Source organism: Ambystoma mexicanum, chromosome 3p (assembly GCF_040938575.1).
Source record: "Ambystoma mexicanum isolate Mex_15411 chromosome 3p, UKY_AmexF1_1, whole genome shotgun sequence".
Taxonomy (NCBI): Eukaryota; Metazoa; Chordata; class Amphibia; order Caudata; family Ambystomatidae; genus Ambystoma; species Ambystoma mexicanum.
In genome coordinates, this window is record NC_090925.1 from 75,517,258 (window position 1) to 75,542,034 (window position 24,777).

Sequence of the window (24,777 nt, forward strand, 5' to 3'; positions counted from 1 at the left end):
CTCTGGTCATGCCCCGTGTCTCCCTGCTGTTGCCCTCCGCCCCCCGGTCATGCCCCGTGTCTCCCTGCTGTTGCCCCCCACCCCCCTCATGCCCTGTGTCTCTCTCCTGTTACCCCCCACCCCTCTCTCATGCCCTGTGTCTCCCTGGTGTTCCCCCACCCCCCGCTCATGCCCCGTGTCTCCCTGCTGTTGCCCCCCACCCCCCGCTCATGCCCCGTGTCTCCCTCCTGTTGCCCCCCACCCCCGCTCATGCCCCGTGTCTCCCTCCTGTTACCCCCCACCCCCTGCTCATGCCCCGTGTCTCCCTCATGTTCCCCCCACCCCCCGCTCATGCCCCGTGTCTCCCTGCTGTTGCCCCCCACCCCCTGCTCATGCACCCCCACCCTCCACTCATGCCCTGTGTCTCCCTCCTATTGCCCCCCACCCCCTGCTCATGCCCCGTGTCTCTCTCCTGTTACCCCCACCCCCCCGCTCATGCCCCGTGTCTCCCACTTATTGCCCCCCCACCCCCCGCTCATGCCCTGTGTCTCCCTCTTGTTCCCCTCACCCCCCGCTCATGCCCCGTGTCTCCCTGCTGTTGCCCCCAAACCATTGCTCATGCCCCGTGTCTCTCTCCTGTTACCCCCCACCCTCGCGTCTCTCTCCTGTTACCCCCCACGCCCCTCTCATGCCCCGTGTCTCTCACCTGTTGCCCCCCACCGCCGGTCATGTCCCGTGTCTCCCTGCTGTTGCTCCCCACCCCCCGCTCATGCCCCGTGTCTCTCTCCTGTTACCCCCACCCCGTCTCATGCCCTGTGTCTCCCTGCTGTTGCCCCCCACCCCCCGCTCATGCCCCGTGTCTCTCTCCTATTACCCCCACCCCTCTAATGCCCCGTGTCTCGCTTCTGTTGCCCCCGAGCCCCCGGTCATGCACTCTGTCTCCCTTGTGTTCCCACCATCCCCCGCTCATGCCCCGTGTCTCCCTGCTGTTACCCCCACCCTCCGCTCATGCCCTGTGTCTCCCTGCTGTTGCCCCCCAACGCCGTGTCTACCTCTTGTTGCCCCCCACACCCCGCTCATGCCCCGTGTCTCCCTCGTGTTCCCCCCACCCCCCGCTCATGCCCTGTGTCTCCCTCCTATTGCCCCCAACTCATGCCCTGTGTCTCTCTCCTGTTACCCCCACCCCCCGCTAATGCCTCGTGTCTCCCTCTTGTTGCCCCTCATGCCCCGTGTCTCCCTCGTGTTCCCCCCACCCCCTGCTCATGCTCTGTGTCTCCCTTATGTTCCCCCACCCCCGCTCATGTTCTGTGTCTCCCTGCTGTTGCCCACCACCCCCCGCTCATGCCCCGTTTCTGTCTCCTGTTGCCCCCCACCACCTGGTCATACACCATGTCTCCCTGCTGTTGCCCTCCGCCCCCCGGTCATGCCCTGTGTCTCCCTGCTGTTGCCCCCCACCCCCTGCTCATGCCCCGTGTCTCCCTCTTGTTGCCCCTCATGCCCCGTGTCTCCCTCGTGTTCCCCCCACCCTCTGCTCATGCCACGTGTCTCCCTGCTGTTGCCCCCCACCGCCCGGTCATGCCCCGTTTCTCTCTCCTGTTGCCCATCACCTCTGGTCATGCCCCGTGTCTCCCTGCTGTTGCCCCCACACCCCCTCATGCCCTGTGTCTCTCTCCTGTTATCCCCCACCCCTCTCTCATGCCCTGTGTCTCCCTCGTGTTCCCCCACCCCCCGCTCATGCCCCGTGTCTCCCTGCTGTTGCCCCCCACCCCCGGTCATGCCCCGTGTCTCCCTCCTGTTGCCCCCCACCCCCGCTCATGCCCCGTGTCTCTCTCCTGTTACCCCCCACCCCCCGCTCATGCCCCGTGTCTACCTCATGTTCCCCCCACCCCCTGCTCATGCCCCGTGTCTCCCTGCTGTTGCCCCCCACCCCCTGCTCATGCCCCCCCACCCCCCACTCATGCCCTGTGTCTCCCTCCTATTGCCCCCCACCCCCTGCTCATGCCCCGTGTCTCTCTCCTGTTACCCCACCCCCCGCTCATGCCCTGTGTCTCCCTCTTATTGCCCCCCAAACCCCGCTCATGCCCCGTGTCTCCCTCTTGTTCCCCTCACCCCCCGCTCATGCCCCGTGTCTCCCTGCTGTTGCCCCCAAACCATTGCTCATGCCCCGTGTCTCTCTCCTGTTACCCCCCACCCTTGCGTCTCTCTCCTGTTACCCCCCACGCCCCTCTCATGCCCCGTGTCTCTCACCTGTTGCCCCCCACCCCCGGTCATGTCCCGTGTCTCCCTGCTGTTGCTCCCCACCCCCCGCTCATGCCCCGTGTCTCTCTCCTGTTACCCCCGAGCCCCCGGTCATGCACTGTGTCTCCCTTGTGTTCCCACCATCCCCCGCTCATGCCCTGTGTCTCCCTGCTGTTACCCCCACCCTCCGCTCATGCCCTGTGTCTCCCTGCTGTTGCCCCCCAACGCCGTGTCTACCTCTTGTTGCCCCCCACACCCCGCTCATGCCCCGTGTCTCCCTCGTGTTCCCCCCACCCCACGCTCATGCCCCGTGTCTCCCTCCTATTGCCCCCAACTCATGCCCTGTGTCTCTCTCCTGTTACCCCCACCCCCCGCTAATGCCTCGTGTCTCCCTCTTGTTGCCCCTCATGCCCCGTGTCTCCCTCGTGTTCCCCCACCCCCTGCTCATGCCCTGTGTCTCCCTTATATTCCCCCACCCCCGCTCATGTTCTGTGTCTCCCTGCTGTTGCCCACCACCCCCCGCTCATGCCCCGTTTCTCTCTCCTGTTGCCCCCCACCACCTGGTCATACCCCGTGTCTCCCTGCTGTTGCCCTCCGCCCCCCGGTCATGCCCTGTGTCTCCCTGCTGTTGCCCCCCACCCCCTGCTCATGCCCCGTGTCTCTCTCCTCTCACCCCACACCCCCCGCTCATGCCCTGTGTCTCCCTGCTGTTGCCCCCAAACCCTGCTCATGCCCCATGTCTCCCTCCTGTTGCCCCCCACACCCTACTCATGCCCCATGTCTCTCTCCTGTTACCCCCACCCTCCGCTCATGCCACGTGTCTCTCTCCTGTAACACCCCACCCCCCGCTCATGCCCCGTGTCTCCCTCGTATTCCCCCATCCCCCGCTCATGCGCCGAGTCTCCCTCTTGTTGCCCCCCACTCATGCCCTGTGTCTCTCTCCTGTTACCCCCACCCCTGCTAATGCCCCGTGTCTCCCTCTTGTTTCCCCTCATGCCCCGTGTCTCTCTCCTGTTGCCCCCAACCCCCGCTTATGCCCCGTGTCTCTCTCCTGTTACCCTGCACCCCCCTCTCATGCCCCATGTTTCCCTGCTGTTGCCCCCACCTTCCGCTCATGCCCCGTGTCTCCCTGCTGTTGCCCCCACCCCCCCGCTCATGCCCCGTGTCTCTCTCCTGTTACCCCCCACCCCCCGCTCATGCCCCGTGTCTCCTTCCAGTTGACCCCCACTCATGCCCTGTGTCTCTCTCCTGTTACCCCCACCCCCTGCTAATGCCCCGTGTCTCCCTCTTGTCGCCCCTCATGCCCCGTGTCTCCCTCGTGTTCCCCCCACCCCCTCCTCATCCCCCGTTTCTCTCTTCTGTTGCCCCCGACCCCCCGGTCATGCCCCGTGTCTCCCTGCTGTTGCCCTCTGCCCCCCGGTCATGCCCCGTGTCTCCCTGCTGTTGCCCCCCACCCCCCGCTCATGCCCCGTGTCTCTCCCCTGTTATCCCCCACCCCCCTCTCATGCCCTGTGTCTCCCTCGTGTTCCCCCCACCCCCTGCTCATGCCCCGTGTCTCCCTGCTGTTGTCCCCCACCCCCCGCTCATGCCCCGTGTCTCCCTCCTGTTGCCCCCCACTCCCGCTCATGCCCCGTGTCTCTCTCCTTTTACCCCCCACCCCCTGCTCATGCCCCGTGTCTCCCTCCTGTTCCCCCCACCCCCCGCTCATGCCCCGTATCTCCCTCCTGTTCCCCCCAAGCCCGCTCCTGCCCCGTGTCTCCCTCCTGTTGCCCACCACCCCCCACTCATGCCCCGTGTGTCCGTCTTGTTGCCCCCCACCCCCTGCTCATGCCCCATGTCTCCCTCGTGTTCCCCCACCCCCCGTTCATGCCCCGTGCCTCCCTCCAGTTGCCCCCACTCATGCCCTGTGTCTCTCTCCTGTTACCCCACCCCCTGCTAATGCCCCGTGTCTCCCTCTTGTTGCCCCTCATGCCCCGTGTCTCCCTCATGTTCCCCCACCCCCTGCACATGCCCCGTGTCTCCCTTGTGTTCCCACCACCCCCCCGGTCATGCCCCGTTTCTCTCTCCTGTTGCCCCTAACCCCCACTCATGCCCCGTGTCTCCCTCTTGTTGCCCCCCACCCCCTGCTCATGTCCCGTGTCTCCCTCATGTTCCCCCACCCTCCGCTCATGCCCTGTGTCTCCCTGCTGTTGCCCCCACCCCCCGCTCATGCCCCGTGTCTCTCTCCTGTTACCCCCCACCCCCCGCTCATGCCCCGTGTCTCCTTCCAGTTGACCCCCACTCATGCCCTGTGTCTCTCTCCTGTTACCCCCACCCCCTGCTAATGCCCCGTGTCTCCCTCTTGTCGCCCCTCATGCCCCGTGTCTCCCTTGTGTTCCCCCCACCCCCTCCTCATCCCCATTTCTCTCTTCTGTTGCCCCCGACCCCCCGGTCATGCCCCGTGTCTCCCTGCTGTTGCCCTCCACCCCCGGGTCATGCCCCGTGTATCCCTGCTGTTGCCCCCCACCCCCCGCTCATGCCCCGTGTCTCTCTCCTGTTATCCCCCACCCCCCTCTCATGCCCTGTGTCTCCCTCGTGTTCCCCCCACCCCCCGCTCATGCCCCGTGTCTCCCTGCTGTTGCCCCCCACCCCCCGCTGATGCCCTGTGTCTCCCTCCTGTTGCCCCCCACTCCCGCTCATGCCCCGTGTCTCTCTCCTTTTACCCCCCACCCCCTGCTCATACCCCGTGTCTCCCTCCTGTTCCCCCCCACCCCCCGCTCATGCCCCGTATCTCCCTCCTGTTCCCCCCAAGCCCGCTCCTGCCCCGTGTCTCCCTCCTGGTGCCCACCACCCCCCACTCATGCCCCGTGTGTCTGTCTTGTTGCCCCCCACCCCCCAGTCATGCCCCGTTTCTCTCTCCTGTTGCCCCCAACCCCCACTCATGCCCCGTGTCTCCCTCTTGTTGCCCCCCACCCCCTGCTCATGTCCCGTGTCTCCCTCATGTTCCCCCACCCCCCGCTCATGTCCCGTGTGTCCATCCAGTTGCCCCCCACTCATGCCCTGTGTCTCTCTCCTGTTACCCCCACCCCTTGCTAATGCCCCGTGTCTCCCTCTTGTTGCCCCTCATGCCCCGTGTCTCCCTTGTGTTCCCCCACCCCCTGCTCATGCCACGTGTCTCCCTGCTGTTGCCCCCCACCCCCCGGTCATGCCCCGTTTCTCTCTCCTGTTGCCCCCCACCCCCCGGTCATGCCCCGTGTCTCCCTGCTGTTGCCCTCCGCCCCCCGGTCATGCCCCGTGTCTCCCTGCTGTTGCCCCCCCCACTCATGCCCTGTGTCTCTCTCCTGTTACCCCCCACCCCCTCTCATGCCCTGTGTCTCCCTCGTGTTCCCCCCACCCGCCGCTCATGCCCCATGTCTCCCTGCTGTTGCCCCCCACCCTCCGCTCATGCCCGGTGTCTCCCTCCTGTTGCCCCCCACTCCCGCTCATGCCCCGTGTCTCCCTCCTTTTACCCACACCCCCCGCTCATGCCCCGTATCTCCCTCCTGTTCCCCCCAAGTCCGCTCCTGCCCCGTGTCTCCCTCCTGTTGCCCACCACCCGTCACTCATGCCCCATGCACCGTCTTGTTGCCCCCCACCCCCTGCTCATGCCCCATGTCTCCCTCGTGTTCCCCCACCGCCAGCTCATGCCCCGTGTCTCCCTCAAGTTGCCCCCCACTCATGCCCTGTGTCTCTCTCCTGTTGCCCCGCACCCCCGGTCATGTCCCGTGTCTCCCTGCTGTTGCCCCCCACCCCCCGCTCATGCCCCGTGTCTCTCTCCTGTTACCCCCACCCCCCTCTCATGCCCTGTGTCTCCCTGCTGTTGCCTCCCACCCCCCGCTCAAGCCCCGTGTCCCTCTCCTATTACCCCCACCCCCCTCTAATGCTCCGTGTCTCCCTTCTGTTGCCCCCGAGCCCCCGGTCATGCCCCGTGTCTCCCTCCTTTTACCCACACCCCCCGCTCATGCCCCGTATCTCCCTCCTGTTCCCCCCAAGTCCGCTCCTGCCCCGTGTCTCCCTCCTGTTGCCCACCACCCGTCACTCATGCCCCATGCACCGTCTTGTTGCCCCCCACCCCCTGCTCATGCCCCATGTCTCCCTCGTGTTCCCCCACCGCCAGCTCATGCCCCGTGTCTCCCTCAAGTTGCCCCCCACTCATGCCCTGTGTCTCTCTCCTGTTGCCCCGCACCCCCGGTCATGTCCCGTGTCTCCCTGCTGTTGCCCCCCACCCCCCGCTCATGCCCCGTGTCTCTCTCCTGTTACCCCCACCCCCCTCTCATGCCCTGTGTCTCCCTGCTGTTGCCTCCCACCCCCCGCTCAAGCCCCGTGTCCCTCTCCTATTACCCCCACCCCCCTCTAATGCTCCGTGTCTCCCTTCTGTTGCCCCCGAGCCCCCGGTCATGCACTGTGTCTCCCTTGTGTTCCCACCATCCCCCGCTGATGCCCCGTGTCTCCCTGCTGTTACCCCCACCCTCCGCTCATGCCCTGTGTCTCCCTGCTGTTGCCCCCCAACGCCGTGTCTACCTCTTGTTGCCCCCCACACCCTGCTCATGCCCCGTGTCTCCCTCGTGTTCCCCCCACCCCCCGCTCATGCCCCGTGTCTCCCTCCTATTGCCCCCAACTCATGCCCTGTGTCTCTCTCCTGTTACCCCCACCCCCCGCTAATGCCTCGTGTCTCCCTCTTGTTGCCCCTCATGCCCCGTGTCTCCCTCGTGTTCCCCCCACCCCCTGCTCATGCCCTGTGTCTCCCTTATGTTCCCCCACCCCCGCTCATGTTCTGTGTCTCCCTGCTGTTGCCCACCACCCCCCGCTCATGCCCCGATTCTCTCTCCTGTTGCCCCCCACCACCTGGTCATACCCTGTGTCTCCCTGCTGTTGCCCTCCGCCCCCCGGTCATGCCCTGTGTCTCCCTGCTGTTGCCCCCCACCCCCTGCTCATGCCCCGTGTCTCTCTCCTCTCACCCCCACCCACCGCTAATGCCTCGTGTCTCCCTCTTGTTGCCCCTCATGGCCCGTGTCTCCCTCGTGTTCCCCCCACCCCCTGCTCATGCCCTGTGTCTCCCTTATGTTCCCCCACCCCCGCTCATGTTCTGTGTCTCCCTGCTGTTGCCCACCACCCCCGGCTCATGCCCCGTTTCTCTCTCCTGTTGCCCCCCACCACCTGGTCATACCCCGTGTGTCCCTGCTGTTGCCCCCCAAACCCTGCTCATGCCCCGTGTCTCCCTCCTGTTGCCCTCCACACCCCACTCATGCCCCATGTCTCTCTCCTGTTACCCCCACCCTCCGCTCATGCCCCGTGTCTCTCTCCTGTAACACCCCACCCCCCGCTCATGCCCTGTGTCTCCCAAGTATTCCCCCACCCCCTGCTCATGCGCCAAGTCTCCCTCTTGTTGCCCCCCACTCATGCCCTGTGTCTCTCTCCTGTTACCCCCACCCCTGCTAATTCCCCGTGTCTCCCTCTTGTTGCCCCTCATGCCCCGTGTCTCTCTCCTGTTACCCCCAACCCCCGCTCATGCCCCGTGTCTCTCTCCTGTTACCCCCTACCCCCTCTCATGCCCCATGTTTCCCTGCTGTTGCCCCCACCCTCCGCTCATGCCCTGTGTCTCCCTGCTGTTGCCCCCACCCCCCGCTCATGCCCCGTGTCTCTCTCCTGTTACCCCCCACCCCCGCTCATGCCCCGTGTCTCCTTCCAGTTGACCCCCACTCATGCCCTGTGTCTCTCTCCTGTTACCCCCACCCCCTGCTAATGCCCCGTGTCTCCCTCTTGTCACCCCTCATTCCCCGTGTCTCCCTTGTGTTCCCCCCACCCCCTCCTCATCCCCATTTCTCTCTTCTGTTGCCCCCGACCCCCCGGTCATGCCCCGTGTCTCCCTGCTGTTGCCCTCCACCCCCGGGTCATGCCCCGTGTCTCCCTGCTGTTGCCCCCCACCCCCCGCTCATGCCCCGTGTCTCTCTCCTGTTATCCCCCACCCCCCTCTCATGCCCTGTGTCTCCCTCGTGTTCCCCCCACCCCCCGCTCATGCCCCGTGTCTCCCTGCTGTTGCCCCCCACCCCCCGCTCATGCCCTGTGTCTCCCTCCTGTTGCCCCCCACTCCCGCTCATGCCCCGTGTCTCTCTCCTTTTACCCCCCACCCCCTGCTCATACCCCGTGTCTCCCTCCTGTTCCCCCCCACCCCCCGCTCATGCCCCGTATCTCCCTCCTGTTCCCCCCAAGCCCGCTCCTGCCCCGTGTCTCCCTCCTGGTGCCCCCCACCCCCCAGTCATGCCCCGTTTCTCTCTCCTGTTGCCCCCCAACCCCCACTCATGCCCCGTGTCTCCCTCTTGTTGCCCCCCACCCCCTGCTCATGTCCCGTGTCTCCCTCATGTTCCCCCACCCCCCGCTCATGTCCCGTGTGTCCATCCAGTTGCCCCCCACTCATGCCCTGTGTCTCTCTCCTGTTACCCCCACCCCTTGCTAATGCCCCGTGTCTCCCTCTTGTTGCCCCTCATGCCCCGTGTCTCCCTTGTGTTCCCCCACCCCCTGCTCATGCCACGTGTCTCCCTGCTGTTGCCCCCCACCCCCCGGTCATGCCCCGTTTCTCTCTCCTGTTGCCCCCCACCCCCCGGTCATGCCCCGTGTCTCCCTGCTGTTGCCCTCCGCCCCCCGGTCATGCCCCGTGTCTCCCTACTGTTGCCCCCCACCCCCCACTCATGCCCTGTGTCTCTCTCCTGTTACCCCCCACCCCCTCTCATGCCCTGTGTCTCCCTCGTGTTCCCCCCACCCGCCGCTCATGCCCCATGTCTCCCTGCTGTTGCCCCCCACCCTCCGCTCATGCCCGGTGTCTCCCTCCTGTTGCCCCCCACTCCCGCTCATGCCCCGTGTCTCCCTCCTTTTACCCACACCCCCCGCTCATGCCCCGTGTCTCCCTCCTGTTCCCCCCCACCCCCTGCTCATGCCCCGTATCTCCCTCCTGTTCCCCCCAAGCCCGCTCCTGCCCCGTGTCTCCCTCCTGTTGTCCACCACCCGTCACTCATGCCCCATGCACCGTCTTGTTGCCCCCCACCCCCTGCTCATGCCCCATGTCTCCCTCGTGTTCCCCCACCGCCAGCTCATGCCCCGTGTCTCCCTCAAGTTGCCCCCCACTCATGCCCTGTGTCTCCCTGCTGTTGCCCCCCACCCCCGCTCATGCCCCGTGTCTCTCTCCTGTTACCCCCACCCCCCTCTCATGCCCTGTGTCTCCCTGCTGTTGCCTCCCACCCCCCGCTCAAGCCCCGTGTCCCTCTCCTATTACCCCCACCCCCCTCTAATGCTCCGTGTCTCCCTTCTGTTGCCCCCGAGCCCCCGGTCATGCACTGTGTCTCCCTTGTGTTCCCACCATCCCCCGCTGATGCCCCGTGTCTCCCTGCTGTTACCCCCACCCTCCGCTCATGCCCTGTGTCTCCCTGCTGTTGCCCCCCAACGCTGTGTCTACCTCTTGTTGCCCCCCCACACCCCGCTCATGCCCCGTGTCTCCCTCATGTTCCCCCCACCCCCGCTCATGCCCCGTGTCTCCCTCCTATTGCCCCCAACTCATGCCCTGTGTCTCTCTCCTGTTACCCCCAACCCCCGCTAATGCCTCGTGTCTCCCTCTTGTTTCCCCTCATGCCGCGTGTCTCCCTCGTGTTCCCCCCACCCCCTGCTCATGCCCTGTGTCTCCCTTATGTTCCCCCACCCTCGCTCATGTTCTGTGTCTCCCTGCTGTTGCCCACCTCCCCCCGCTCATGCCCCGTTTCTCTCTCCTGTTGCCCCCCACCACCTGGTCATACACCATGTCTCCCTGCTGTTGCCCTCCGCCCCCCGGTCATGCCCTGTGTCTCCCTGCTGTTGCCCCCCACCCCCTGCTCATGCCCCGTGTCTCCCTCTTGTTGCCCCTCATGCCCCGTGTCTCCCTCGTGTTCCCCCCACCCTCTGCTCATGCCACGTGTCTCCCTGCTGTTGCCCCCCACCCCCCGGTCATGCCCTGTTTCTCTCTCCTGTTGCCCACCACCTCTGGTCATGCCCCGTGTCTCCCTGCTGTTGCCCTCCGCCCCCCGGTCATGCCCCGTGTCTCCCTGCTGTTGCCCCCCACCCCCCTCATGCCCTGTGTCTCTCTCCTGTTACCCCCCACCCCTCTCTCATGCCCTGTGTCTCCCTGGTGTTCCCCCACCCCCCGCTCATGCCCCGTGTCTCCCTGCTGTTGCCCCCCACCCCCCGCTCATGCCCCGTGTCTCCCTCCTGTTGCCCCCCACCCCTGCTCATGCCCCGTGTCTCCCTCCTGTTACCCCCCACCCCCTGCTCATGCCCCGTGTCTCCCTCATGTTCCCCCCACCCCCCGCTCATGCCCCGTGTCTCCCTGCTGTTGCCCCCCACCCCCTGCTCATGCCCCCCCACCCTCCACTCATGCCCTGTGTCTCCCTCCTATTGCCCCCCACCCCCTGCTCATGCCCCGTGTCTCTCTCCTGTTACCCCCACCCCCCCGCTCATGCCCCGTGTCTCCCACTTATTGCCCCCCCACCCCCCGCTCATGCCCTGTGTCTCCCTCTTGTTCCCCTCACCCCCCGCTCATGCCCTGTGTCTCCCTGCTGTTGCCCCCAAACCATTGCTCATGCCCCGTGTCTCTCTCCTGTTACCCCCCACCCTCGCGTCTCTCTCCTGTTACCCCCCACGCCCCTCTCATGCCCCGTGTCTCTCACCTGTTGCCCACCACCGCCGGTCATGTCCCGTGTCTCCCTGCTGTTGCTCCCCACCCCCCGCTCATGCCCCGTGTCTCTCTCCTGTTACCCCCACCCCGTCTCATGCCCTGTGTCTCCCTGCTGTTGCCCCCCACCCCCCGCTCATGCCCCGTGTCTCTCTCCTATTACCCCCACCCCTCTAATGCCCCGTGTCTCGCTTCTGTTGCCCCCGAGCCCCCGGTCATGCACTCTGTCTCCCTTGTGTTCCCACCATCCCCCGCTCATGCCCCGTATCTCCCTGCTGTTACCCCCACCCTCAGCTCATGCCCTGTGTCTCCCTGCTGTTGCCCCCCAACGCCGTGTCTACCTCTTGTTGCCCCCCACACCCCGCTCATGCCCCGTGTCTCCCTCGTGTTCCCCCCACCCCCCGCTCATGCCCTGTGTCTCCCTCCTATTGCCCCCAACTCATGCCCTGTGTCTCTCTCCTGTTACCCCCACCCCCCGCTAATGCCTCGTGTCTCCCTCTTGTTGCCCCTCATGCCCCGTGTCTCCCTCGTGTTCCCCCCACCCCCTGCTCATGCCCTGTGTCTCCCTTATGTTCCCCCACCCCCGCTCATGTTCTGTGTCTCCCTGCTGTTGCCCACCACCCCCCGCTCATGCCCCGTTTCTGTCTCCTGTTGCCCCCCACCACCTGGTCATACACCATGTCTCCCTGCTGTTGCCCTCCGCCCCCCGGTCATGCCCTGTGTCTCCCTGCTGTTGCCCCCCACCCCCTGCTCATGCCCCGTGTCTCCCTCTTGTTGCCCCTCATGCCCCGTGTCTCCCTCGTGTTCCCCCCACCCTCTGCTCATGCCACGTGTCTCCCTGCTGTTGCCCCCCACCGCCCGGTCATGCCCCGTTTCTCTCTCCTGTTGCCCATCACCTCTGGTCATGCCCCGTGTCTCCCTGCTGTTGCCCCCACACCCCCTCATGCCCTGTGTCTCTCTCCTGTTATCCCCCACCCCTCTCTCATGCCCTGTGTCTCCCTCGTGTTCCCCCACCCCCCGCTCATGCCCCGTGTCTCCCTGCTGTTGCCCCCCACCCCCGGTCATGCCCCGTGTCTCCCTCCTGTTGCCCCCCACCCCCGCTCATGCCCCGTGTCTCTCTCCTGTTACCCCCCACCCCCCGCTCATGCCCCGTGTCTACCTCATGTTCCCCCCACCCCCTGCTCATGCCCCGTGTCTCCCTGCTGTTGCCCCCCACCCCCTGCTCATGCCCCCCCACCCCCCACTCATGCCCTGTGTCTCCCTCCTATTGCCCCCCACCCCCTGCTCATGCCCCGTGTCTCTCTCCTGTTACCCCACCCCCCGCTCATGCCCCGTGTCTCCCTCTTATTGCCCCCCAAACCCCGCTCATGCCCCGTGTCTCCCTCTTGTTCCCCTCACCCCCCGCTCATGCCCCGTGTCTCCCTGCTGTTGCTCCCAAACCATTGCTCATGCCCCGTGTCTCTCTCCTGTTACCCCCCACCCTCGCGTCTCTCTCCTGTTACCCCCCACGCCCCTCTCATGCCCCGTGTCTCTCACCTGTTGCCCCCCACCCCCGGTCATGTCCCGTGTCTCCCTGCTGTTGCTCCCCACCCCCCGCTCATGCCCCGTGTCTCTCTCCTGTTACCCCCGAGCCCCCGGTCATGCACTGTGTCTCCCTTGTGTTCCCACCATCCCCCGCTCATGCCCTGTGTCTCCCTGCTGTTACCCCCACCCTCCGCTCATGCCCTGTGTCTCCCTGCTGTTGCCCCCCAACGCCGTGTCTACCTCTTGTTGCCCCCCACACCCCGCTCATGCCCCGTGTCTCCCTCGTGTTCTCCCCACCCCACGCTCATGCCCCGTGTCTCCCTCCTATTGCCCCCAACTCATGCCCTGTGTCTCTCTCCTGTTACCCCCACCCCCCGCTAATGCCTCGTGTCTCCCTCTTGTTGCCCCTCATGCCCCGTGTCTCCCTCGTGTTCCCCCCACCCCCTGCTCATGCCCTGTGTCTCCCTTATATTCCCCCACCCCCGCTCATGTTCTGTGTCTCCCTGCTGTTGCCCACCACCCCCCGCTCATGCCCCGTTTCTCTCTCCTGTTGCCCCCCACCACCTGGTCATACCCCGTGTCTCCCTGCTGTTGCCCTCCGCCCCCCGGTCATGCCCTGTGTCTCCCTGCTGTTGCCCCCCACCCCCTGCTCATGCCCCGTGTCTCTCTCCTCTCACCCCACACCCCCCGCTCATGCCCTGTGTCTCCCTGCTGTTGCCCCCAAACCCTGCTCATGCCCCATGTCTCCCTCCTGTTGCCCCCCACACCCTACTCATGCCCCATGTCTCTCTCCTGTTACCCCCACCCTCCGCTCATGCCACGTGTCTCTCTCCTGTAACACCCCACCCCCCGCTCATGCCCCGTGTCTCCCTCGTATTCCCCCATCCCCCGCTCATGCGCCAAGTCTCCCTCTTGTTGCCCCCCACTCATGCCCTGTGTCTCTCTCCTGTTACCCCCACCCCTGCTAATGCCCCGTGTCTCCCTCTTGTTGCCCCTCATGCCCCGTGTCTCTCTCCTGTTGCCCCCAACCCCCGCTTATGCCCCGTGTCTCTCTCCTGTTACCCTGCACCCCCCTCTCATGCCCCATGTTTCCCTGCTGTTGCCCCCACCTTCCGCTCATGCCCCGTGTCTCCCTGCTGTTGCCCCCACCCCCCGCTCATGCCCCGTGTCTCTCTCCTGTTACCCCCCACCCCCAGCTCATGCCCCGTGTCTCCTTCCAGTTGACCCCCACTCATGCCCTGTGTCTCTCTCCTGTTACCCCCACCCCCTGCTAATGCCCCGTGTCTCCCTCTTGTCGCCCCTCATGCCCCGTGTCTCCCTCGTGTTCCCCCCACCCCCTCCTCATCCCCCGTTTCTCTCTTCTGTTGCCCCCGACCCCCCGGTCATGCCCCGTGTCTCCCTGCTGTTGCCCTCTGCCCCCCGGTCATGCCCCGTGTCTCCCTGCTGTTGCCCCCCACCCCCCGCTCATGCCCCGTGTCTCTCCCCTGTTATCCCCCACCCCCCTCTCATGCCCTGTGTCTCCCTCGTGTTCCCCCCACCCCCTGCTCATGCCCCGTGTCTCCCTGCTGTTGTCCCCCACCCCCCGCTCATGCCCCGTGTCTCCCTCCTGTTGCCCCCCACTCCCGCTCATGCCCCGTGTCTCTCTCCTTTTACCCCCCACCCCCTGCTCATGCCCCGTGTCTCCCTCCTGTTCCCCCCACCCCCCGCTCATGCCCCGTATCTCCCTCCTGTTCCCCCCAAGCCCGCTCCTGCCCCGTGTCTCCCTCCTGTTGCCCACCACCCCCCACTCATGCCCCGTGTGTCCGTCTTGTTGCCCCCCACCCCCTGCTCATGCCCCATGTCTCCCTCGTGTTCCCCCACCCCCCGCTCATGCCCCGTGCCTCCCTCCAGTTGCCCCCACTCATGCCCTGTGTCTCTCTCCTGTTACCCCACCCCCTGCTAATGCCCCGTGTCTCCCTCTTGTTGCCCCTCATGCCCCGTGTCTCCCTCATATTCCCCCACCCCCTGCACATGCCCCGTGTCTCCCTTGTGTTCCCACCACCCCCCCGGTCATGCCCCGTTTCTCTCTCCTGTTGCCCCCAACCCCCACTCATGCCCCGTGTCTCCCTCTTGTTGCCCCCCACCCCCTGCTCATGTCCCGTGTCTCCCTCATGTTCCCCCACCCCCCGCTCATGCCCCGTGTGTCCATCCAGTTGCCCCCCACTCATGCCCTGTGTCTCTCTCCTGTTACCCCCACCCCCTGCTAATGCCCCGTGTCTCCCTCTTGTTGCCCCTCATGCCCCGTGTCTCCGTCGTGTTCCCCCACCCCCTGCTCATGCCACGTGTCTCCCTGCTGTTGCCCCCAACCCCCTGGTCATGCCCCGTTTCTCTCTCCTGTTACCCCCACCCCCCTCTCATGCCCTGTGTCTCCCTCGTGTTCCCCCCACCCCCCACTCATGCCCCATGTCTCCCTGCTGTTGCCCCCCACCCCCTGCTCATGCCCCGTGTCTCCCTCCTGTTGCCCCCACTCCCGCTCATGCCCCGTGTCTCTCTCCTTTTACCCACACCCCCCGCTCATGCCCCGTGTCTCCCTCCTGTTTCCCCCCACCCCCCGCTCATGCCCCGTATCTCCCTCCTGTTCCCCCCAAGCCCGCTCCTGCCACGTGTCTCCCTCCTGTTGCCCACCACCCCCCACTCATGCCCCGTCCACTGTCTTGTTGCCCCCCACCCCCTGCTCATGCCCCATGTCTCCCTCGTGTTCCCCCACCGCCAGCTCATGCCCCGTGTCTCCCTCCAGTTGCCCCCCACTCATGCCCTGTGTCTCTCTCCTGTTGCCCCCCACCCCCGGTCATGTCCTGTGTCTCCCTGCTGTTGCCCCCCACCCCCCGCTCATGCCCCGTGTCTCTCTCCTGTTACCCCCTCTCATGCCCTGTGTCTCCCTGCTGTTGCCTCCCACCCCCCGCTCAAGCCCCGTGTCCCTCTCCTATTACCCCCACCCCCCTCTAATGCCCCGTGTCTCCCTTCTGTTGCCCCCGAGCCCCCGGTCATGCACTGTGTCTCCCTTGTGTTCCCACCATCCCCCGCTGATGCCCCGTGTCTCCCTGCTGTTACCCCCAACCTCCGCTCATGCCCTGTGTCTCCCTGCTGTTGCCCCCCAATGCCGTGTCTACCTCTTGTTGCCCCCCACACCCTGCTCATGCCCCGTGTCTCCCTCATGTTCCCCCCACCCCCGCTCATGCCCCGTGTCTCCCTCCTATTGCCCCCAACTCATGCCCTGTGTCTCTCTCCTGTTACCCACACCCCCTGCTAATGCCTTGTGTCTCCCTCTTGTTGCCTCTCATGCCACGTGTCTCCCTCGTGTTCCCCCCACCCCCTGCTCATGCCCTGTGTCTCCCTTATGTTCCCCCACCCCCGCTCATGTTCTGTGTCTCCCTGCTGTTGCCCACCACCCCCCGCTCATGCCCCGTTTCTCTCTCCTGTTGCCCCCCACCACCTGGTCATACCCCGTGTCTCCCTGCTGTTGCCCTCCGCCCCCCGGTCATGCGCTGTGTCTCCCTGCTGTTGCCCCCCAAACCCTGCTCATGCCCCGTGTCTCCCTCCTGTTGCCCCCCACACCCCACTCATGCCCCATGTCTCTCTCCTGTTACCCCCACCCTCCGCTCATGCCCCGTGTCTCTCTCCTGTAACATCCCACCCCCCGCTCATGCCCCGTGTCTCCTTTGTCTTCCCCCCACCCCCCACTCATGCGCCAAGTCTCCCTCCTGTTGCCCCCCACTCATGCCCTGTGTCTCTCTCCTGTTACCCCCACCCCCTGCTAATGCCCCGTGTCTCACTCTTGTTGCCCCTCATGCCCCGTGTCTCTCTCCTGTTGCCCCCAACCCCCGCTCATGCCCCGTGTCTCTCTCCTGTTACCCCCCACCCCCTCTCATGCCCCATGTTTCCCTGCTGTTGCCCCCACCCTCCGCTCATGCCCCGTGTCTCCCTGCTGTTGCCCCCACCCCCGCTCATGCCCCGTGTCTCTCTCCTGTTACCCCCCAACCCCCGCTCATGCCCCGTGTCTCCCCCCAGTTGCCCCCACTCATGCTCTGTGTCTCTCTCCTGTTACCCCCACCCCCTGCTAATGCCCCGTGTCTCCCTCTTGTGTCCCCTCATGCCCCGTGTCTCCCTCGTGTTCCCCCCACCCCCTGCTCATGCCCCGTTTCTCTCTTCTGTTGCCCCCGACCCCCGGTCATGCCCCGTGTCTCCCTGCTGTTGCCCTCCGCCCCCCGGTCATGCCCCGTGTCTCCCTGCTGTTGCCCCCCACCCCCTGCTCATGCCCTGTGTCTCCCTTATGTTCCCCCACCCCCGCTCATGTTCTGTGTCTCCCTGCTGTTGCCCACCACCCCCCGCTCATGCCCCGTTTCTGTCTCCTGTTGCCCCCCACCACCTGGTCATACACCATGTCTCCCTGCTGTTGCCCTCCGCCCCCCGGTCATGCCCTGTGTCTCCCTGCTGTTGCCCCCCACCCCCTGCTCATGCCCCGTGTCTCCCTCTTGTTGCCCCTCATGCCCCGTGTCTCCCTCGTGTTCCCCCCACCCTCTGCTCATGCCACGTGTCTCCCTGCTGTTGCCCCCCACCGCCCGGTCATGCCCCGTTTCTCTCTCCTGTTGCCCATCACCTCTGGTCATGCCCCGTGTCTCCCTGCTGTTGCCCCCACACCCCCTCATGCCCTGTGTCTCTCTCCTGTTATCCCTCACCCCTCTCTCATGCCCTGTGTCTCCCTCGTGTTCCCCCACCCCCCGCTCATGCCCCGTGTCTCCCTGCTGTTGCCCCCCACCCCCGGTCATGCCCCGTGTCTCCCTCCTGTTGCCCCCCACCCCCGCTCATGCCCCGTGTCTCTCTCCTGTTACCCCCCACCCCCCGCTCATGCCCCGTGTCTACCTCATGTTCCCCCCACCCCCTGCTCATGCCCCGTGTCTCCCTGCTGTTGCCCCCCACCCCCTGCTCATGCCCCCCCACCCCCCACTCATGCCCTGTGTCTCCCTCCTATTGCCCCCCACCCCCTGCTCATGCCCCGTGTCTCTCTCCTGTTACCCCACCCCCGCTCATGCCCCGTGTCTCCATCTTATTGCCCCCCAAACCCCGCTCATGCCCCGTGTCTCCCTCTTGTTCCCCTCACCCCCCGCTCATGCCCCGTGTCTCCCTGCTGTTGCCCCCAAACCATTGCTCATGCCCCGTGTCTCTCTCCTGTTACCCCCACCCTCGCGTCTCTCTCCTGTTACCCCCCACGCCCCTCTCATGCCCCGTGTCTCTCACCTGTTGCCCCCCACCCCCGGTCATGTCCCGTGTCTCCCTGCTGTTGCTCCCCACCCCCCGCTCATGCCCCGTGTCTCTCTCCTGTTACCCCCGAGCCCCCGGTCATGCACTGTGTCTCCCTTGTGTTCCCACCATCCCCCGCTCATGCCCTGTGTCTCCCTGCTGTTACCCCCACCCTCCGCTCATGCCCTGTGTCTCCCTGCTGTTGCCCCCCAACGCCGTGTCTACCTCTTGTTGCCCCCCACACCCCGCTCATGCCCCGTGTCTCCCTCGTGTTCCCCCCACCCCACGCTCATGCCCCGTGTCTCCCTCCTATTGCCCCCAACTCATGCCCTGTGTCTCTCTCCTGTTACCCCCACCCCCCGCTAATGCCTCGTGTCTCCCTCTTGTTGCCCCTCATGCCCCGTGTCTCCCTCGTGTTCCCCCCACCCCCTGCTCATGCCCTGTGTCTCCCTTATATTCCCCCACCCCCGCTCATGTTCTGTGTCTCCCTGCTGTTGCCCACCACCCCCCGCTCATGCCCCGTTTCTCTCTCCTGTTGCCCCCCACCACCTGGTCATACCCCGTGTCTCCCTGCTGTTGCCCTCCGCCCCCCGGTCATGCCCTGTGTCTCCCTGCTGTTGCCCCCCACCCCCTGCTCATGCCCCGTGTCTCTCTCCTCTCACCCCACACCCCCCGCTCATGCCCTGTGTCTCCCTGCTGTTGCCCCCAAACCCTGCTCATGCCCCATGTCTCCCTCCTGTTGCCCCCCACACCCTACTCATGCCCCATGTCTCTCTCCTGTTACCCCCACCCTCCGCTCATGCCACGTGTCTCTCTCCTGTAACACCCCACCCCCCGCTCATGCCCCGTGTCTCCCTCGTATTCCCCCATCCCCCGCTCATGCGCCAAGTCTCCCTCTTGTTGCCCCCCACTCATGCCCTGTGTCTCTCTCCTGTTACCCCCACCCCTGCTAATGCCCCGTGTCTCCCTCTTGTTGCCCCTCATGCCCCGTGTCTCTCTCCTGTTGCCCCCAACCCCCGCTTATGCCCCGTGTCTCTCTCCTGTTACCCTGCACCCCCCTCTCATGCCCCATGTTTCCCTGCTGTTGCCCCCACCTTCCGCTCATGCCCCGTGTCTCCCTGCTGTTGCCCCCACCCCCCGCTCATGCCCCGTGTCTCTCTCCTGTTACCCCCCCGCTCATGCCCCGTGTCTCCTTCCAGTTGACCCCCACTCATGCCCTGTGTCTCTCTCCTGTTACCCCCACCCCCTGCTAATGCCCCGTGTCTCCCTCTTGTCGCCCCTCATGCCCCGTGTCTCCCTCGTGTTCCCCCCACCCCCTCCTCATCCCCCGTTTCTCTCTTCTGTTGCCCCCGACCCCCCGGTCATGCCCCGTGTCTCCCTGCTGTTGCCCTCTGCCCCCCGGTCATGCCCCGTGTCTCCCTGCTGTTGCCCCCCACCCCCCGCTCATGCCCCGTGTCTCTCCCCTGTTATCCCCCACCCCCCTCTCATGCCCTGTGTCTCCCTCGTGTTCCCCCCACCCCCTGCTCATGCCCCGTGTCTCCCTGCTGTTGTCCCCCACCCCCCGCTCATGCCCCGTGTCTCCCTCCGGTTGCCCCCCACTCCCGCTCATGCCCCGTGTCTCTCTCCTTTTACCCCCCACCCCCTGCTCATGCCCCGTGTCTCCCTCCTGTTCCCCCCACCCCCCGCTCATGCCCCGTATCTCCCTCCTGTTCCCCCCAAGCCCGCTCCTGCCCCGTGTCTCCCTCCTGTTGCCCACCACCCCCCACTCATGCCCCGTGTGTCCGTCTTGTTGCCCCCCACCCCCTGCTCATGCCCCATGTCTCCCTCGTGTTCCCCCACCCCCCGCTCATGCCCCGTGCCTCCCTCCAGTTGCCCCCACTCATGCCCTGTGTCTCTCTCCTGTTACCCCACCCCCTGCTAATGCCCCGTGTCTCCCTCTTGTTGCCCCTCATGCCCCGTGTCTCCCTCATGTTCCCCCACCCCCTGCACATGCCCCGTGTCTCCCTTGTGTTCCCACCACCCCCCCGGTCATGCCCCGTTTCTCTCTCCTGTTGCCCCCAACCCCCACTCATGCCCCGTGTCTCCCTCTTGTTGCCCCCCACCCCCTGCTCATGTCCTGTGTCTCCCTCATGTTCCCCCACCCCCCGCTCATGCCCCGTGTGTCCATCCAGTTGCCCCCCACTCATGCCCTGTGTCTCTCTCCTGTTACCCCCACCCCCTGCTAATGCCCCGTGTCTCCCTCTTGTTGCCCCTCATGCCCCGTGTCTCCGTCGTGTTCCCCCACCCCCTGCTCATGCCACGTGTCTCCCTGCTGTTGCCCCCAACCCCCTGGTCATGCCCCGTTTCTCTCTCCTGTTACCCCCCACCCCCCTCTCATGCCCTGTGTCTCCCTCGTGTTCCCCCCACCCCCCGCTCATGCCCCATGTCTCCCTGCTGTTGCCCCCCACCCCCTGCTCATGCCCCGTGTCTCCCTCCTGTTGCCCCCACTCCCGCTCATGCCCCGTGTCTCTCTCCTTTTACCCACACCCCCCGCTCATGCCCCGTGTCTCCCTCCTGTTTCCCCCCACCCCCCGCTCATGCCCCGTATCTCCCTCCTGTTCCCCCCAAGCCCGCTCCTGCCACGTGTCTCCCTCCTGTTGCCCACCACCCCCCACTCATGCCCCGTCCACTGTCTTGTTGCCCCCCACCCCCTGCTCATGCCCCATGTCTCCCTCGTGTTCCCCCACCGCCAGCTCATGCCCCGTGTCTCCCTCCAGTTGCCCCCCACTCATGCCCTGTGTCTCTCTCCTGTTGCCCCCCACCCCCGGTCATGTCCTGTGTCTCCCTGCTGTTGCCCCCCACCCCCCGCTCATGCCCCGTGTCTCTCTCCTGTTACCCCCTCTCATGCCCTGTGTCTCCCTGCTGTTGCCTCCCACCCCCCGCTCAAGCCCCGTGTCCCTCTCCTATTACCCCCACCCCCCTCTAATGCCCCGTGTCTCCCTTCTGTTGCCCCCGAGCCCCCGGTCATGCACTGTGTCTCCCTTGTGTTCCCACCATCCCCCGCTGATGCCCCGTGTCTCCCTGCTGTTACCCCCAACCTCCGCTCATGCCCTGTGTCTCCCTGCTGTTGCCCCCCAATGCCGTGTCTACCTCTTGTTGCCCCCCACACCCTGCTCATGCCCCGTGTCTCCCTCATGTTCCCCCCACCCCCGCTCATGCCCCGTGTCTCCCTCCTATTGCCCCCAACTCATGCCCTGTGTCTCTCTCCTGTTACCCACACCCCCCGCTAATGCCTTGTGTCTCCCTCTTGTTGCCTCTCATGCCACGTGTCTCCCTCGTGTTCCCCCCACCCCCTGCTCATGCCCTGTGTCTCCCTTATGTTCCCCCACCCCCGCTCATGTTCTGTGTCTCCCTGCTGTTGCCCACCACCCCCCGCTCATGCCCCGTTTCTCTCTCCTGTTGCCCCCCACCACCTGGTCATACCCCGTGTCTCCCTGCTGTTGCCCTCCGCCCCCCGGTCATGCGCTGTGTCTCCCTGCTGTTGCCCCCCAAACCCTGCTCATGCCCCGTGTCTCCCTCCTGTTGCCCCCCACACCCCACTCATGCCCCATGTCTCTCTCCTGTTACCCCCACCCTCCGCTCATGCCCCGTGTCTCTCTCCTGTAACACCCCACCCCCCGCTCATGCCCCGTGTCTCCCTTGTATTCCCCCCACCCCCCACTCATGCGCCAAGTCTCCCTCCAGTTGCCCCCCACTCATGCCCTGTGTCTCTCTCCTGTTAACCCACCCCCTGCTAATGCCCCGTGTCTCCCTCTTGTTGCCCCTCATGCCCCGTGTCTCTCTCCTGTTGCCCCCAACCCCCGCTCATGCCCCGTGTCTCTCTCCTGTTACCCCCCACCCCCCTCTCATGCCCCATGTTTCCCTGCTGTTGCCCCCACCCTCCGCTCATGCCCCGTGTCTCCCTGCTGTTGCCCCCACCCCCGCTCATGCCCCGTGTCTCTCTCCTGTTACCCCCCAACCCCCGCTCATGCCCCGTGTCTCCCCCCAGTTGCCCCCACTCATGCTCTGTGTCTCTCTCCTGTTACCCCCACCCCCTGCTAATGCCCCGTGTCTCCCTCTTGTGTCCCCTCATGCCCCGTGTCTCCCTCGTGTTCCCCCCACCCCCTGCTCATGCCCCATTTCTCTCTTCTGTTGCCCCCGACCCCCGGTCATGCCCCGTGTCTCCCTGCTGTTGCCCTCCGCCCCCCGGTCATGCCCCGTGTCTCCCTGCTGTTGCCCCCCACCCCCCGCTCATGCCCCGTGTCTCTCTCCTGTTACCCCCATCCCCCTCTCATGCCCTGTGTCTCCCTCATGTTCCCCCCACCCCCCTGCTCATGCCCCGTGTCTCCCTGCTGTTGCCCCCCACCCCCGCTCATGCCCCGGGTATCCCTCCTGTTGCCCCCCATTCCCGCCCCGTGTCTCTCTCCTTTTACCCCCCACCCCCTGCTCATGCCCCGTGTCTCCCTCCTGTTCCCCCCCACCCCCCGCTCATGCCCCGTATCTCCCTCCGGTTCCCCCCAAGCCCGCTCCTGCCCCGTGTCTCCCTCCTGTTGCCCACCACCCCCCACTCATGCCCCGTGTGTCCGTCTTGTTGCCCCCCACCCCCTGCTCATGCCCCATGTCTCCCTCGTGTTCCCCCATCCCCCGCTCATGCCCCGTGCCACCCTCCAGTTGCCCCCCACTCATGCCCTGTGTCTCTCTCCTGTTACCCCACCCCCTGCTAATGCCCCGTGTCTCCCTCTTGTTGCCCCTCATGACCCGTGTCTCCCTTATGTTCCCCCACCCCCTGCACATGCCCCGTGTCTCCCTTGTGTTCCCCCCACCCCCCCGGTCATGCCCCGTTTCTCTCTCCTGTTGCCCCCCAAGCCCGCTCCTGCCCCGTGTCTCCCTCCTGTTGCCCCCAACCCCCACTCATGCCCTGTGTCTCCCTCTTGTTGCCCCCCACCCCCTGCTCATGTCCCGTGTCTCCCTCATGTTCCCCCACCCCCCCGCTCATGCCCCGTGTGTCCATCCAGTTGCCCCCCACTCATGCCCTGTGTCTCTCTCCTGTTACTCCCACCCCCTGCTAATGCCCCGTGTCTCCCTCTTGTTGCCCCTCATGCCCCGTGTCTCCCTCGTGTTCCCCCCACCCCCTGCTCATGCCACGTGTCTCCCTGCTGTTGCCCCCCACCCCCCGGTCATGCCCCGTTTCTCTCTCCTGTTGCCCCCCGGTCATGCCCCGTGTCTCCCTGCTGTTGCCCTCCGCCCCCCGGTCATGCCCCGTGTCTCCCTGCTGTTGCCCCCCACCCCCCACTCATGCACCGTGTCTCTCTCCTGTTACCCCCCACCCCCCTCTCATGCCCTGTGTCTCCCTTGTGTTCCCCCCGCTCATGCCCCGTGTCTCCCTGCTGTTGCCCCCACCCCCGCTCATGCCCCGTGTCTCCCTCCTGTTGCCCCCCACTCCCGCTCATGCCCCGTGTCTCTCTCCTTTTACCCGCCACCCCCCGCTCATGCCCCGTGTCTCCCTCCTGTTCCCCCCACCCCCCGCTCATGCCCCGTATCTCCCTCCTGTTCCCCCCAAGCCCGCTCTTGCCCCGTGTCTCCCTCCTGTTGCCCACCACCCCCCACTCATGCCCCGTGTCTCCGTCTTGTTGCCCCCCTCCCCCTGCTCATGCCCCATGTCTCCCTCGTGTTCCCCCACCCCCCGCTCATGCCCCGTGTCTCCCTCCAGTCCTCCAGTTGCCCCCCACTCATGCCCTGTGTCTCTCTCCTGTTACCCCACCCCCTGCTAATGCCCTGTCTCCCTCTTGTTGCCCCTCATGCCCCGTGTCTCCCTCATGTTCCCCCCACCCCCTGCTCATGCCCCGTGTCTCCCTTGTGTTCCCCCACCCCCCTTGTTATGTCCTGTTTCTCTCTCCTGTTGCACCCCAAGCCCGCTACTGCCCCGTGTCTCCCTCCTGTTGCCCCCCACCCCCCACTCATGCCCTGTGTCTCCCTCTTGTTGCCCCCACCCCCTGCTCATGTCCCGTTTCTCCCTCATGTTCCCCCACCCCCCGCTCATACCCCGTGTGTCCATCCAGTTGCCCCCACTCATGCCCTGTGTCTCTCTCCTGTTACCCCCACCCCCTGCTAATGCCCTGTGTCTCCCTCTTGTTGCCCCTCATGCCCCGTGTCTCCCTCCTGTTACCCCCCACCCCCGCTCATGCCCCGTGTCTCCCTCATGTTCCCCCACCCCCCGCTCATGCCCCGTGTCTCCCTGCTGTTGCCCTCCACCCCCTGCTATGCCCCCCACCCCCCACTCATGCCCTGTGTCTCCCTCCTATTGCCCCCCACCCCCTGCTCATGTCAAGTGTCTCTCTCCTGTTACCCCCACCCCTCGCTCATGCCCCGTGTCTCCCTGCTGTTGCCCTCCACCCCCTGCTATGCCCCCCACCCCCCACTCATGCCCTGTGTCTCCCTCCTATTGCCCCCCACCCCCTGCTCATGTCAAGTGTCTCTCTCCTGTTACCCCCACCCCCTGCTAATGCCCCGTGTCTCCCTCTTGTCGCCCCTCATGCCCCGTGTCTCCCTCGTGTTCCCCCCACCCCCTGCTCATGCCCCGTTTCTCTCTTCTGTTGCCCCCGACCCCCCGGTCATGCCCCGTGTCTCCCTGCTGTTGCCCTCCGCCCCCCGGTCATGCCCCGTGTCTCCCTGCTGTTGCCCCCCACCCCCCGCTCATGCCCCGTGTCTCTCTCCTGTTACCCCCATCCCCCTCTCATGCCCAGTGTCTCCCTCGTGTTCCCCCACCCCCCGCTCATGCCCTGTGTCTCTCTCCTGTTACCCCCGAGCCCCCGGTCATGCACTGTGTCTCCCTTGTGTTCCCACCATCCCCCGCTCATGCCCTGTGTCTCCCTGCTGTTACCCCCACCCTCCGCTCATGCCCTGTGTCTCCCTGCTGTTGCCCCCCAACGCCGTGTCTACCTCTTGTTGCCCCCCACACCCCGCTCATGCCCCGTGTCTCCCTCGTGTTCCCCCCACCCCACGCTCATGCCCCGTGTCTCCCTCCTATTGCC